This window comes from Carassius auratus, chromosome 9 (genome assembly GCF_003368295.1).
Source record: "Carassius auratus strain Wakin chromosome 9, ASM336829v1, whole genome shotgun sequence".
Taxonomy (NCBI): domain Eukaryota; kingdom Metazoa; phylum Chordata; class Actinopteri; order Cypriniformes; family Cyprinidae; genus Carassius; species Carassius auratus.
The window spans coordinates 21394032-21410472 of NC_039251.1; the positions used below are offsets into that span (position 1 = coordinate 21394032).

Below are 16441 nucleotides of genomic sequence, written 5' to 3' on the forward strand. Positions count from 1 at the left end.
ACTCAAATTAAGAGTCACACATGCTTATGTGTGAAAATATACATGCACTGAATAGTCTATTAGCCAGCTGACTAGATAATCATCCCATTAGAAAGATGGAGCCTTCATAACAGCTTAAAAGAAATCGCAGAGTGTCAGGCATCCATAGTCAACAGGAAGCAGACGTGACAAATGCTTGTCATAGCCGCTGCGGTCAGTGAGAAGCTCAACTGCCAATTTCTGGTCGGATCAGCAGCATCCGAGATCATTTCATCTACTACCTGTCAGTCTAAAAGTAATTTAGCACGTGGTAAGAAAGGGAAAGGGGAGAGAAAAGGAAAGTAGAAGATAAAAACGGAGGGAATTTGTTTGTATATGGTGATTTTGGCATTTTAACTGCAGTAATCTTTTTCCCCTTTTGTTCCTTGACTAAGTGCTGCACTCTTTTAATGAGCTTCCCATGAATCACAGAGATTATTCATTAATTAGGATTACAGGCATGATGTGACATATGTGAATAATTTAGCATCAGCTCAGAAGAGGGTTTAGGAGAACCCCAGAAAGATACATGAAAGGAGTGTCAAACAGGGTTCATTCTTTACTCGTGCCTCTTACACAAGCTTTCTCTCTCTATTTCTCCCTCGCTCTCTTTTTCACACGCTCTCATTTTTGAGCAGCTGTGACAGTTGGCATTTCATACTTAAAGTTCAAAGAACTTTGCATTGAGCCTGGCTTTCCCATCTCTCTCTCACATACATATAACTCCACCCTTGGAGGACTGATACTAATCTAGATGGGCGTACTAGTTAGTTCTGGGTGAGATGAAACACTCCAGCACAAAGACTGAACTGTTTACAAAGCACTCTTTAATTGATTTCAATAACTGTATGTGTGTGTGTGTGTGAAAGAGAGAGAGAGAGAGAGAATGTTTCCATGTGTAGGTGTGTTTTTTAGTTCAGCAAATGAAATGAAAAAAGAAAAATCACCTTAAGGTTATTACATTTTGAAGAAAATGCCACCCACATGTCTTCTGATTCCCAGCAGCCACGGCTGCACCTTGCTGATTGGGAATCATGCAGGTGCCAGTCATATCATAAATGCCTTCTTGATACAACCCACACACAGATTAAGACACACTTCAGACGCACACAAACACTTAACCTGACATTAAATTTTTATATATAGACCTATATGTCAGTGTTAGACATAAATTTACATATTAATATACAACCATGGAACCTCAGCAAATTTCCATTCATTAATTGCTTCAATAATAAAGAATTGCATTTATAAAAGCCTTAAATGTATGATAGAGCCTACTAGCTGAGACTCTTTTTTAATGTTTATGGACGTGATGTAATAATACTCAAGCATTATTAAATTCATATTTCTGTATTGCAGGAAGCTAGGACAAATCAGTATTGTAGACATTTAAATTCAGAATATGTTTTCTATGTATTTGTTTATGTACCATTTTTCCTCACACAGTTTCTCACGCAACTGCAAACATATTGTAGTGATTCAGGCAGCTGGCCTGAGCCTGCGGGTAATTGGCAAATCACCCTGCGGCTGATGGAACATGACTATTTCTCACAACTGGTTGTTTTACAGTGTACAAATATTCATCCTTATTCATGACTTCTTCTAGTGACTCAGGGGAGTCTAGTAAAGTAGGAATCTAGTGTACAATAGCGGCAATTGAGTCTGTGCTCTTGTGACGTTTAATGGAATCTCTGGCACATATTCAGCTCTTACTCTTTTGTTTTTGCTGTCAGAAGTACAAGATAGTTACGTTGCAAGGACAGTTCACTATAGACAGCTGTTTCACTTGGTCTATAGTCTAACCGGAAGGCTAATTCACAACATGTTCTTTCAGGATTTTTCTATGGGTTGTAGAATAACATTTTTAAGTCATGATTATCTACCATGGTTTTATGGACTAAGTACTGAACAGCTCCCATTTTCTCCCAATTTATTTTTGCCACATTCATTTAAAATGAGCAACATTATTTTATTGAATTATTCATGTGCAGTGTGGCTTAATGTAACTTCATGCTGTTACTGTCATGGCCAGCCATAACAGAGCCAAATTATGATCAGTCAGGTCAAGCGGTGGACTTGTTAAATATAGAGGCTGGCAGAAAACCCTAGAAAAACCGTGTTCTCTGAAACACTGAGTTGCAAATGTTTATCTACAGCTATGGCTGTCAGGCTGCTTAATATGTCTTTGATATACTGGAATGAGGGCAGCTAAATATTGCACCTAAACACATATATACCTGGCATAATTATCCTGGCAAGATGAAACAGAGATGAGTCATTCAATGTCTGCAAACAAGTTTATGACCATCACCATAACAACAACAACACTGCTGTCAATTCAGACACTGGAAATAGAATCAGAAAACAGAACAGAGGATTTCACAAGGTGCTGAGATCTGCACCCGTCGTGTTGCCATAGAACCCTGAATCCAGAGGTCCATTTTCAAAACCAAAAGCACCGGTGTTCTTAAAACCATGTTTTCAAAGAACTTCAAAAGTGACAAATGTAAGTGTTGGGTTTGAATACTACCACTATCTGAACAATATGTGCAGCTCCAAAAGGTTTCATAAGTAGTTTTTGACAGGTTCAAATGACAAGGTGAAAAGCGGACCCTTAGTTCCGTTTTAAATTGAAAAGCTTAAGACTTTTCGTGCTGCGCCAGGCTGGTTTATGCTGCTTTCCTCTAGTTTGGGTTTGGTCCTGCTGGTAGACCAAAATAGATGATATTTACCACCATAAAAATACTGGTCCAACAGCATCCTTTCTAATCTGGATTGTAGTGTTTTCAAAAGATTTATTTGAGAAGGTTTCTATGGAAGCTCATTTCCACCTCAGAGTAAAAATAAGTAATTGTGACTTTATTTCTTACAATGTAATTGTGTAACAACTGTGGATTTATACACTACAATACATGATGGAATTTATGAATACAGCATATTAGATCAGTTTCTAAAGGATCGTGTGACACTGAAGTCTACAGTAACGGATACTGATAGTTGAGCTCTCTCACAGGAATAAATAACATTTTAAAATACATTACAATAAAAAACAGTTATTTTAAACTATAACGATATTTCACTATATTACTATTTTTACTATATATTAAAAAACAATCCAAAACAAAGTCACCCAACGGTAGTGCATCTCATTTTATAGCTTTATATTTTACAATATGACTCTATTTCTTATGTTTACTCTGAAGTGGAAACTAATATATATATATATATATATATTAGTTTGTATCCTATAATAGGAATAATTTAAAAAAGCCACTTCTAATAATTAAATAAAAGTGGTCTTTATTTGTTGACCGCAGACACCGTTTGTTTCATAAGGTTAGGTAATGTCCAAAAACCAGTATCTTGTCCTGTGTCTGGATTCAGTGTATACGTATGCTAAAATGATAAACCAGCAGCACAAAAGTCAGCTTATACGAATGAGGCTACAGCATATCAATCATTTGACACAGTACAAAAACTCTAGTCACATTACAACTTTTATCCACAGTTGTTTTCCAAAACCAGACGCTGTAAACAAAACACTGCTGATCACCCATGAATTTAGACTTCACCCTCTGCCATATAAAGTGCTACATAAAAAACCTACAAGTCTTGACATCAAACCGAAATTTTGACTTAACACTTATATACAGTTTTTATAACCCTAGAAGGTTTATATCATTGATTCAACTGACATCAATGGTTCAGGACAGATCCCGATCAGACAAAGGTCTTTTGATGTATCAGTACCCTGTGATAAAGTCATGGACCATGAAGCTGCTCGTTCATAGATGCATTTGGGCTTTGAATACTAATACTTTAGACCAGTCAGAGCTTATTTCTGTAGAGGTAAAATGGGGAGAATGTCAAAGATGAAATCCAGAAGAAAATCCATGGTTACTGCTGGCATTTTGTGAGTTCACAGAGAGAATTCACAAGCAGCTGACACTCTCATTTTTGCTGCTTTTGGACAGATGGTGTTTTTTATTGGGAAGGGGCAGAGAGAAATCCCCATTGCCTATTGATCCAGTGAGCGGCAGGTGTGTGGACTGATAGGCCAGCGGTGGAATGGTGTTGACCAGAATTAGTTGTAGCGGTTTCTTCTCCTCATGAAACTGGCATCGGATGTATCTGGCGAAGGCTGAGCGGTAAGTCTTGTTGAAGAGTGTGTAAACCAACGGGTTAACGGCGGAGGACAGGTAACCAACCCACACAAACACATTCAACAGACTGTTCATTACGTCGGCATCACACGTCGCTGGCTCGCAAACCACCGCTAAAACATTAGTGATGAAAAATGGACACCACATGACTACGAACAGGAAGAAAACCACGCCCAGAACTTTGGAGGCTTTTTGCTCGTTGCTGATGGACTGCACCGTATTCCGTCCGAAAGGTGGCATCACAACCCCTGACTCTGCCCCCACCTCACGGCTCAACGAGCGCCGCAAGAACAGTTTTTTCTCAGAGGGCGAGAATGAGGGTCCTGGGAGGAAGTTGAGAGTGAACCCTGTGCTCCATTTGGGCCTGGGCACCAGTTGGTCGAGACAGAGAGTGGCCTCACTCTGCAGAGCGCTGATAGTCAGGAAATAGGTCACCACCATAATGGTCAATGGCACAAAGAAGGCCACAAAGGACCCAATCAATACGAAAGAGTTGTCCGTCAATAGGCAGCTGCCATCCTTGAAAACTTTGGTGTGATCACGCAGACCCAGGACTGGGATTGGCATGGAGATGCCTGCAGAAAGATGTGGGGAAAAAAAGTGCATTTGTTGTTTAGGTAAGTCGGCAGAAATTGTGACAGACCAAAAACAAGGTGCCAAAGAAACCCAACAACAGAGGAGAAATGATGACAGTTGCTTATTTCACACAAAACACAAAATCAGCAAAGTTGTGTGACCTGCAGTTTGCCTGTGACACATGCAGCTGTTCTGTTTGTGTCCTTTTCAAATTCAGTCCATTGGCACAAGCAGACACAAATGAACAATAGTTTATTTAGTGCTAAAAAAAAAAAAAATATCTGACATAATTCTTTTATTCTATTCTGTGATTTTTTTCATCACTAAAGGAGGTAATGGGATACCCTTTTAATTGAGAATTTATGTTCACAATCAAAATAAGGTTCAGAGTGATTAATTATAATAATAATAATAAACTAATATTACAATTTATTTACAACCCTAATAAATAATAAAGTTGTTTTAACAACATGGTAATAAAGAGTATGGGTTTAAAATGTTGTTTTATATAACATTTCTTTCATAGATAATGTTAGCATGCAATTCATCCACTTTTTATTTGTAATGGCAGCATAATATTTAGAAAATCTAACATTACAGTTCTTTTATTTTGTTGTGTGAAATTTTTATCAGTAAATGATGAAAAAAATCCTCTTAATTGATCTTTTTTTGGTATACAAAACTATAAAAAAGTGATTCACTGTATTTATAATAAAAATCATCATAATCAACCTCACCAATATTGTTATTTAGCAGCCGAATAAATAGTAGAATTGAAAAATTACTTTGAAAAATTTACATATAATTGACGGATCTCTTGTTCAAGGACAGGCTTGTATTATTCGACTTACTCGGACACATTGCTTATGCTTAGGCAGCAAAAATGTCCGTCTTTGTCACATGCCTTTGGGTAACTTCACAGTAAGTGATGGGACTTTGTTTCTCTCGTTGCCTGTAACAGTTTAGAGGCGTAACCTCAATAACACAACTATTTATGACCATTAGCGTTCAGCTTAGCCTGTATAATATGATATACTTCATATTTGCGCTAGCATCTTGCAAATGGAAACCTTTTATCGCTCAAGGACAAACGTTCAGTGAAACTGCCATGGTGATAAGACATCTCCATGGCAACAGTAAATCTCTGCAAATCGTGTCTGATCTCTGGGGTCTGTTGGGGGAAACCGAGCTGGGAAGGACGGGGTGGGGGGGTTTCATGATGGACCCCGTGCCTCTGGATGATGTGTTGGGCATTAGCTGTGCATCTGTGGATAACTGCAGGTTTTGGATGACAATGATAAGAACTGTAGAGTGTAAAAAAATGGTTGCCACTGTGTGTCGAAATCTGAGAGGAAGATGAGGAGATTAAAAGTATATATTGGTAAGGTTTCTCCTTCAAAACTGAGTTTAAAGTGGGGTTACTTTATCTTAGTCACTATCAGCCTCCTCTGACATCACATTTCTTATCCTGGAGATGAGAGTAAACAGTTGAAAGTTAGAAAAGCAGCATTATAATGTAAGTTGTGATGGTGCTTTGCTCAAATCCACTGACAGCTCTCAGGCTTCAAGGGTTGCATCTTCACTGTGGATTTATTCACAATCATCTCAGTTATAGATGTTATGTGCTGACTGACTTACGGCATGACACCAGAGGTAAACTGGGTACAAATTTTGACTTACAGATGTCACCTAATTCTCAGTCGATTAATCAAAATTGTTTTGCATTACAAAGTCTGAAATGTCATTTTTAAGATGTAGATAAGAAATAATCATATTAAATGTGCACTAATTGGTTCAGAATACTTGTTTCATTTAGTTGACATATTAAAGTATGATTTTCCTTGTTGAAAAATAAACAAATAAATAAAGCAGCATAGCATGCTGGCTAGACATGTTTTGAATCATGGCTGCTTGTCATGGGCTGGTTCTGAGCAACTAGCTTCTGCTCAAGACAAGCTTAGGACCAGCAAATGACCTACTTAAACCAGCTCATGACCAGCAGCCATGCTTCAAAACATACCTAATCAGCATATGCTGGATTTTTCAACAGGGTTTTCAGAAGCAATCCTTTTAAATCAAGAAACACTGTCAACAGACAGAAGAAAAAACTTGTTTTAAGAATAAAACGTTATATAAATCAGGTGAATTATATATGAACAAACTCCTCTGGAAAAACCTTCAGAATATAGATAGAACTGCAAAGTTTTCTAAGTGCCTCTGAAGTTGAGATTTCTGGCTCAGTTCATGTGAAAAAACTTGTTTTGAGGAAATGTAACTATATATATATATATATATATATAAGGAAAATCCCAAATTCAGTATCTCAGAAAATTAGAATATTGTGAAAAGGTTCAATATTGAAGACACCTGGTGCCACACTCTAATCAGCTAATTAACTCAAAACACCTGCAAAGCCTTTAAATGGTCTCTCAGTCTAGTTCTGTAGGCTACATAATCATGGACGACCACTGACACTTTGCACAAGGAGGGCAAGACACAAACCTGGCTTACACAAACTTGGCTTACACATAACATACTAATATGCTTTTAATATCCAAATCCGTTAAAGGATTTTTAGGCTACATTAATTAGGTAAACCGGAACCGGAAACACTTCACATAACGCCCTATGTACTTGCTACATCATTAGAAGAATGACATCTACGCTAATAGTTGTCCGTTTCTCTCTTATTCCGAGGTCGCCGTAGCCACCAGATCCAGTCTGTATCCAGATCAGAGGGTCACTGCAGTCACCCGGATCCAGTACGTATCCAGACCAGATGGAGATCATCATCTAGAAAGGACCTCTACTGCCCTGAAAGACAGCGGAGACCAGGACAACTAGAGCCCCAGATACAGATCCCCTGTAAAGACCTTGTCTCAGAGGACCACCAGGACAAGACCACAGGAAACAGATGATTCTTCTGCACAATCTGACTTTGCTGCAGCCTGGAATTGAACTACTGGTTTCGTCTGGTCAGAGGAGAACTGGCCCCCAACTGAGCCTGGTTTCTCCCAAGGTTTTTTTCTCCATTCTGTCACCGATGGAGTTTTGGTTCCTTGCCGCTGTCGCCTCTGGCTTGCTTAGTTGGGGTCACTTCATCTACAGTGATATCGTTGACTTGATTGCAAATAAATGCACAGACACTATTTAACTGAACAGAGATGACATCACTGAATTCAATGATGAACTGCCTTTAACTATCATTTTGCATTATTGACACACTGTTTTCCTAATTAATGTTGTTCAGTTGCTTTGACGCAATGTATTTTGTTTAAAGTGCTATATAAATAAAGGTTACTTGACTTGACTTGACTTGACAAAAGGTCTTTGCAAAAGAGTCTGGCTGTTCACAGAGCTCTGTGTCCAAGCACATTAATAGAGAGGCGAAGGGAAAGGAAAAGATGTGGTTTGAAAAAGTGTACAAGCAATAGGGATAACCGCACCCAGGAGAGGATTGTGAAACAAAACCCATTCAAAAATGTGGGGTAGATCCACAAAGAATGGACTGCAGCTGGAGTCAGTGCTTCAAGAACCACTACGCACAGACGTATGCAAGACATGGGTTTTAGCTGTCACATTCCTTGTGTCAAGCCACTCTTGAACAACAGACAGTGTCAGAAGCGTCTCGCTTCAAAAAGGACTGGACTGCTGCTGAGTGATCCAAAGTTATGTTCTCTGATGAAAGTAAATTTTTTGATGAAATAAAAATTCTTTCTTTGTACTGGTCTTAAAGGGGGGGGTGAAATGCTATTTCATGCATACTGAGTTTTTTACACTGTTAAAGAGTTGGATTCCCATGCTAAACATGGACAAAGTTTCAAAAATTAAGTTGTACGTTTGAAGGAGTATTTTTGTTCCAAAAAAACCTCTTCCGGTTTGTCACAAGTTTCGGAAAGTTTTTTTCGAGTATGGCTCTGTGTGACGTTAGATGGAGCGGAATTTCCTTATATGGGTCCTAAGTGCGCGCTCTTCTGCCGGAAGAGCGCGCGCTCCAGTATAGCAGAGCACTGAGAGGCTGAGCACAGCCTGATCAGAGCGAGAGCGTCGCGAAAAGTCACAAAAGAAGTGTGTTTTGGTTGCCAGGACAAGACAACCCTGCACAGATTACCAAAAGAGAAACAGCATTAAGGGACCAGTGGATGGAGTTTATTTTTACAGAGCATCAACGGAGTTGTGCAAGTGTTTTTGTTTGTTCCCTGCATTTCGGATTGGACATCGTTTATTTCTGAAGGATAATGCAGTCCCAACGGAAAAGGGTCACGATTGTGTGTTGGAACCACATGCGGTGAGTAAAACTGTTTCAAATATCTCGGGTGTTGTTAACTTAGCTATCAGCCCGTAAGCACATCAAGTAAACAACATGCGATGTTGTCATCAAACTGCACTTTCCACATGTACAGCTTAAAAAAAAAAGACGACATAAAGTGGAACTTAGTCATTTTCCAAAACCGCTAAGCAAATATATACAGTTTCAGTACATACCACATAGAGACGCCTTTGCTGATGCTGCTCTTGTTAAATTTCAGCCTCTGGATCTGTGTCACAGCTTCCAAACGCTCTCAACTCAAAAGCCTACTGGCGCTCGTGATTCTTTAGCTCCGCCCACACGTCACGCCTCTAGGCGCTCGTGTTTTTCCGGGAAAAATCGGTACAGAATATCTTTCTCTTATGAATATAATAAAACTAAAGACTTTTTGGAGTTATGAAGGATGCAGTACTACTCTTTAGGTACTCAAGATTAAAAGGATATTGAGTGAAAACGAGCATTTCACCCCCCCTTTAAGTAATATTAAAATTTTCTGAGATACTGAATTTGAGATTTTCCTCAGTTGTCAGTTGTAATCATCAAAATGATAAGAAATAAACATTTGAAATATATCAGTCTGTGTGTAATGAATGAATATGATATTTTACGTTTAACTTTTTGAATGGAATTAGTGAAATAAATCAAATTTCTGATGATGTTCCACTACAAAAACTAGCTAATTCTGCATGTTTATGCTGTCTCAGTTCTAAGCGGCTTCTCAACTGATAATTAGAAAACCACTTTTAAATCTTAACAACCAGACTTGCAGTGTTTTGAAAGGCATCTGACTCATGCTCAAAGAGCCCCAATCTCCAAAATGTTAGTAAATCTACTTTGATCCCTGAATGACACATAATTACCATCTGGAAGTCGTCTTCACTTTAAAGCAGCACTAGCTCTCAACTCTTTAACCCCCCCGAAGCTCACAAAAGCTCTGTTGACTTTAGTTATACAGTATAGGCTTTGTATCATAAATATGTTTTATTAGACTGTTTCATTTTTCTTTTTGCACTACTGTAATGTAAATGGCATTGTGGCATTTACTTTATTGAATTTTCTGCTCATAATATCGTTTTCTGCCTTCCCTGCATGCAGCTCAAACTACTGGGCTGGTCTGAGGTCATTTTGATGCAGTGCGTGAGCATTTATTCAACTTCGGGCACAGCAAAGGTTGTTTTTTAAAAAAAAAAATAATATATATTTTTTCTTAGTTTATATGAAGGTCATACTAATATTTTTTTTTCACGTTTTCATTATTTTTTTCTACTTTTTATTACTCTATACTTTTTTCAATAGTAAAGTTTCTTAATAAATAAACTATATATATATATATATATATATATATATATATATATATATATATATATATATATATATATATATATATATATACACACACAAATTATTCTATTAGTTTTGTAAACATTTTCCATACTTGTTTACCAAGGCAATATTAAATGTGACATGATATGAATAAAACAAGAAAAATAAAGGTCAATATAATTTTTGAACAAGTTTTTTTATTGAGAGCAAGCTTGAAAAGTGTAAAAAAATATATATTTATTTGTGTGTATTTTATTATCCATGAAATGAAATAAGTATTAGCAAAGATGGAGCCATTTTAAAATGTAATTTCCACCAAAGTATGCTATTAAGCACAACACATGATTTGAGATGTGGTGGAAATAACACTGTGCATGCTGGAAATATTCATGACTTCAGCATTCAATGACCCAGACCTGTAAAATTCATTAATTTTTAGCTTTCCATTATGCAATTTCTTTTTCTCCCTCTTCTCAATTATTTCTCCCTTGTGGTGCTCCATTGACATAATCAGCAGGATACTGATGAAGCTGCACTCACTACTGCAAGTTTCATTGTTGCCTCTCAGCTGCAATCTATAATATAACTGAATATTGCTGCAATTTTACTTCTCATTTACAGATACCCAAATCTCTCCCCCCACTCATGTATTCAATCGCCAAAGTCATGGAGGTTTATTAGCCACTGATTTCTCTAGTCCCAAAAGTAATTCAGATTCAAGTACACATAAACGCTTAAAGACCCTCTTTGGAACGCTCTTCGTTTCAGCGGCGGCTCTAAACAGCCATGGTCATCTCAAGCCAATAAGGAACATTTTCCAGTATTTTCTAAAAGCAGACTCAGTGGTTGATACTGTCTAATTAGATCAGAGTCATGACATTTTGTTTACAACAGTCTAATGATAATGGCTTCATGTCACACTACAGCACGGTGTCGTAAGTGCCAAGTTGATGGAATCAGGTGTACCTGCTGAGATGGTCCAGTCTGCCGTGATCTTGGCCCGGGCACGGGAGCGTGAGTTTGACCGATTGTGTCGGATGGGGTTACGGATGGCCACATAACGGTCCAGCGAGATAGCACACAGGTGCATGATGGAGGCAGTGGAAAAGAGAACATCCAAGTAGATCCACATGGGACACAGTGATGCAGGGAGTGGCCAGGAGTAACCTGAAGAAGAGACAGACATTTAGAGGATGGGGCCCAAGGAATTAAACTGATAGCAAAAGCCTTAAAGGTACTGACTTTCCTCCGTTCCATGCTAATGGCCCCTGTGAGATCACTGAATTGGCTTATCCCACTAAGTGTTTTCACTGGAAGGCATGAGTGTGATGAGCTCTTGAGAGCAGCACAAGAGCTTAATGGTCACTGACAGTGTTTTCAGTTCATACGCTGATGAAATACAGTTTATTTTCTAGAACACTACGTCCATCCAGTGAGTACAAAATGGTTCTTGTATGGCATTGTTGTGAAAACCCCTTTTACTTTAAGAGTGTAGTGCTCCATCCATCCATTAGGCCTTGGCGATAAACAATATCATATCGCGATTGCAAACAAATTTATGTTGATAACGATGATAATTTCTGGACATTTTTCCTCAAAATGGATTAATCTGACAGGTTTTCACACACCAGATGCACTGACTGGTGAAAGAAGCCAGTCAATGCATGTTGCTAATAAGTCTGTTTGTTACGCATGTCTCTGTGTGAATGAATGGTGCAGTTTCATCTGATACCCACTGTTTTCAATGTCTTTGTCTCAGTATATGAGGATATGAACACATGAACTTCATCTCCAGAACTGCTCTGAGAGTCACCTCACCAGCTTTAAACTGTTTCATTGGAGAAAAATAAAATAAAACTACCATCAAATACACACTGGGCATTATTTATTAACATAGAAATGAATGCAGATATGTGCGTACAAATAAACTTACAACAGGGTTCATGTGTGAATCATGAAACATTCATATGCCGTCAATCTCATCGTACAAATTGTCATATGGTGATAAATGTGGCGGTTGAAAACAATTGTCATTTGAATGTCATACCCCTAAAAACACCCTGGTTTAGAAGCCTTGCCCCTAGATTTTACAACACAGGGAAACAAATCGCAGTCAAACACAGGATGCAATCTCATGAAAGAGAAATTAATCTTACTCCAAAAACACCCGTTAACCTGGGAACTGTAAACAGTTACATTAATTTATATGTACAATATATTAAAACTTAAGCAAAGTAAAACTGAAAAATCTTCACAACAACCCATCAAAATAAATGTCTGGTTAAAAAAAAATTATGACAGAAACATACTACTTTTTATATTAAAATATAATTCTCGAATAATAATATTATTATTTTTATGGAATACTATATAACCAAGATATTTTTCAATAATTCATACATTTCTGATGTGCAGCATCTTGCTTGACAATAAAAATGCTAAGGTTTGTTGAAAATTAATTTCAATTGATTACATTTTAAAAGTGATCGAACTGACAAGGTTTTATTAATTACATTTAATTGGAAAGATAAATAAATTTGTATTGAATCATAAAACTCAGAATTCAGAAATGGAGAAAAATAAAAAAGAATTCAAGATTTTATGGGGCCCTAAATTAATAGATATTTCACTGTGTGGAATTTAATTGTAAACAAATAAAGTTATGTTTATATTTATTCTCAAGGTCTATTAAACATGTCGCCCCCTTGGAATTATAAAGTTCTATCTGCGTTCTGAGTAGTTTAGAGATATTGAGTTTTAAAATTTTTGTGTTCCATAGACTTCTGTAGATATAACCTTTTTGTTTTTTCAAAAAAAAATCCCAAAATGTACACAACTTAAAATAAAACATCACATAATGTAAATAAATTGTCACAGAATAAGAATATGTGAATAACTCAATTTTGACAAAAATGTCAGATAGAACCTTATAATTCCAAGGGGACGATGTGGAAAGTATTTCCTTCCCCAATAACAGTAAATCAATATTGTGGTGAATATCGCTAATGTATTATATGGAAAAAAATATATTATGATAATATTTTTGGCCATAACACCCATCTATCCATCTATCTGTATACCTACTGTGTCATCCTGTCCTTCTTTCTATCTATCCAACAATCCATCTCTCTAAGCACACTGAAGCCACTGGTGAGGAGTTAGTTCAGTTTTGTGAGTGCAATAGAGTTAGCTCACTCTGCTCTGTGCAGTCAGGCAGAAAATGACCATCCACCAAAGACTCATCACTGAAACTGTAAATTTCAGTCTTAATACTTCCTGGCACTTTGTACAGAACACACACAGGCACAAACTGTGAAGGGAGGAAATACTGAATTAATAATACATGTACAGCAATTTGAAGTTACTGTCAGGTACTTTCTTAAAAAATTAGCCCTTTCACTAGATTTTTTTATTTATTTATTTTGTCACTGACAAAAGATTGAAATGAAGCACAAAGGCTAAGCCAAAAGAGCCAACACAAATTAAGTGCCACAAAGAGGAAATGAGGTAGAAAAATAAAGAGAACTAAATGAGTGAGAGAATAACAGGAGGCGGAGCTGTAGGAAATGTGATGCATGCAGAGAAAGGAAGTGAAAGGAAGAATGTGGATGAATTAATGTACAGAGCTTGTGTGCAGAAATATGATAAAGACCATCAATCACCAAAACAAAGATCACACACCTGAGTTTTAGAAACATCCCTCTGTGATATTGGATTGTACCTCAGCAGAGCTGTATTACTTTAGTTTCCCTGTGTGTGTTGTGTTTACTGTGTTTTTTTCAAAGTGACAGAAAAATTTGTGGTTTCCCTGCCGTTCCATTCAACACTCAAAACAGATTCTGTGAATTTCTCTGCAGAAGAAAATGTCAGTTTGGGCTTCAGCTAAAATTTGGTCTGTGGTTCTAAACTCCATTATCTTAGCTTTGAAATGCTCCCACACTCTCCAGCCTTCACTATCAACTGAGGTATGAAAAGATGTCTGGGTGACACACTAGCTAAAGATAGATGTGTTTTACTATGAACATGAAATGCAGGCTGCCATCATCACGGCTCAAACATAAACATTTTTGGTAGTAGACGTATGACAGTCCACAGACTTAAACTATACAAGTAGACTTACTTTCTGTGAATATGGTTTGCTTTTTTAAAGTAAAGTTTGGATAAGGCTGAGACACACATCGGGCCATCGGCAAACATCTGTTGGGCTAGTTTGTTTGGTGTGTTCCACGTCTGCTCTGCTTGGGCTCATGTCAGAGGCAGTTTGCCCGATTTAACATGTTGAATCAGCATTAGGGATTGTGGGTGCAAGTGAGAACTCTGATTGGATGTTCAGTTCATGCTGGCCACACACTAGATGATTTTAAGGGTGATTTTTAGCCCGATTAGCTCCCCTGAATGATTGGGAGGTGTGGCGCGATTATTTTTTGTCCAAAACATCCTCTATTGTGTGGTGTTATGACAATTATTGTCCCAAATTGAGATTAAGCACCTGAAGCTGTCTCCATGTCTGTGGTCTCCCATGGTTTTAAAGGGGTCATATGATGCGATTTCAAGTTTTCCTTGTGCATAAAGAAAATCTGTAAAGTTGCAAAGACTAAAGTCTCAAATCCAAAGAGATATTCTTTATAAAATTTAAGTCAACCACACCCTCCTAAAACAGCTCGTTCTAACACGCCCCCAGATCTCTACGTCACTATATGGGAAAATTTGAATAACACCGGCCAAATGTTTACGCAAAGGAAGAAGGTGTAACTTTTATTCTCTCTGTTGCCACCGCTGCCATGTCGTGGAGTAACCATGTGTTTCATTGTGAGAGCAAAACTACTTGTTTGGCCTTCCAAAAGAGGACGCGACTAGAAATCAGTGGTTAAGTTGTATTTTCAACACTGTTCCTGAACAGTCCAACCCAAATACGCAATGCAACGCGTGAAAAGACAGTATAAGTCATCATAATCAGCAATGATGTCCCCACTGGATGCAACAAATGCCTTGTTTGTAATGGGTTTTATTGGTTTTGTCTCGTCTGGTGATGAATCTAGTGAGTGATCGCGAATTAATCTTCCTATTTAACCAGATCTTTTTAAAGAACCGGTCAAAGCAGTTCACCAAATCAAACAGAATCGTTTGAAACAGTTCGTGTCTCCAATATGCAGTAACACTCCCTATCACAGGGGAAGTCGTGGCCTAGTGGTTAGAGAGTTTGACTCCTAACCCTAGGGTTGTGGGTTCGAATCTTGGGCCAGCAATACCATGACTTAGGTGCCCTTGAGCAAGGCACCGAACCCCCAGGCACCACCCACTGCTCCGGGTGTGTGTTCACTGCTGTGTGTGTGCACTATGGATGGCTTAAACCTGCTGGCCTGAGAGATGTCATATGTTAAGGGAAGTAACATTTCCGTCACACGCTTGAGGCATTTGGCCAGTCACAACACACTGGATAACTTAACAATAAAATAGCTTTTTCAGAACAATGAGCCTTGTAAAAATGGGTTTGTTTCAGAAGGCAGGGCATAGAGGAGAAACAATAATGTGCATTATATGGAAAATAATGTGTTTTTTAACCTTAACCCCTTAACTGTCATTCACATTTTTGAACATTGACTTTGTAGTACACGATCCAAACTAAAAATTTTATAATTCATGAATGAAAATATTTTGTAACATGATATTGATGTACCATTTACGTGGTAACGCAATGTCTGATTTTAAAATGGGTTTTAAAGGATGAATTTTGAGATTTTAAGTTTTCAGTCGATATATAATTTCTGATGATTTTTAAAATGTGATAAAGAAAAAGGCAACAAAGAAGTCTTTTTTTTTTAAACAAAGGTCAAAAAAAATTATAAAAAGTTATAATTTAGATTTTTGAGGGTGCACTCTTGTCATAAATTAATCGATTACTTTTCCTACATAATTAAAAATATATATATATTGGTAAAATATATATTTGGGAGTCTTACACCTTTCCATCGATATAAAGTTTGTCAGGATTAGAATAGATTTAATTGTAATATAGTGAAGTAAATGTAGGTGTCCCACAGAGGGGATG

The 16441-nt window shown here is 37.5% G+C and overlaps 1 pseudogene; it reads right to left on the bottom strand.

The window, feature by feature from the left end:
* Positions 1–3755: 3755 nt before the first annotated feature.
* The window catches only part of LOC113109366 (5-hydroxytryptamine receptor 2A-like), a 29547-nt pseudogene continuing 16861 nt past the window's right edge, over positions 3756–16441 (bottom strand).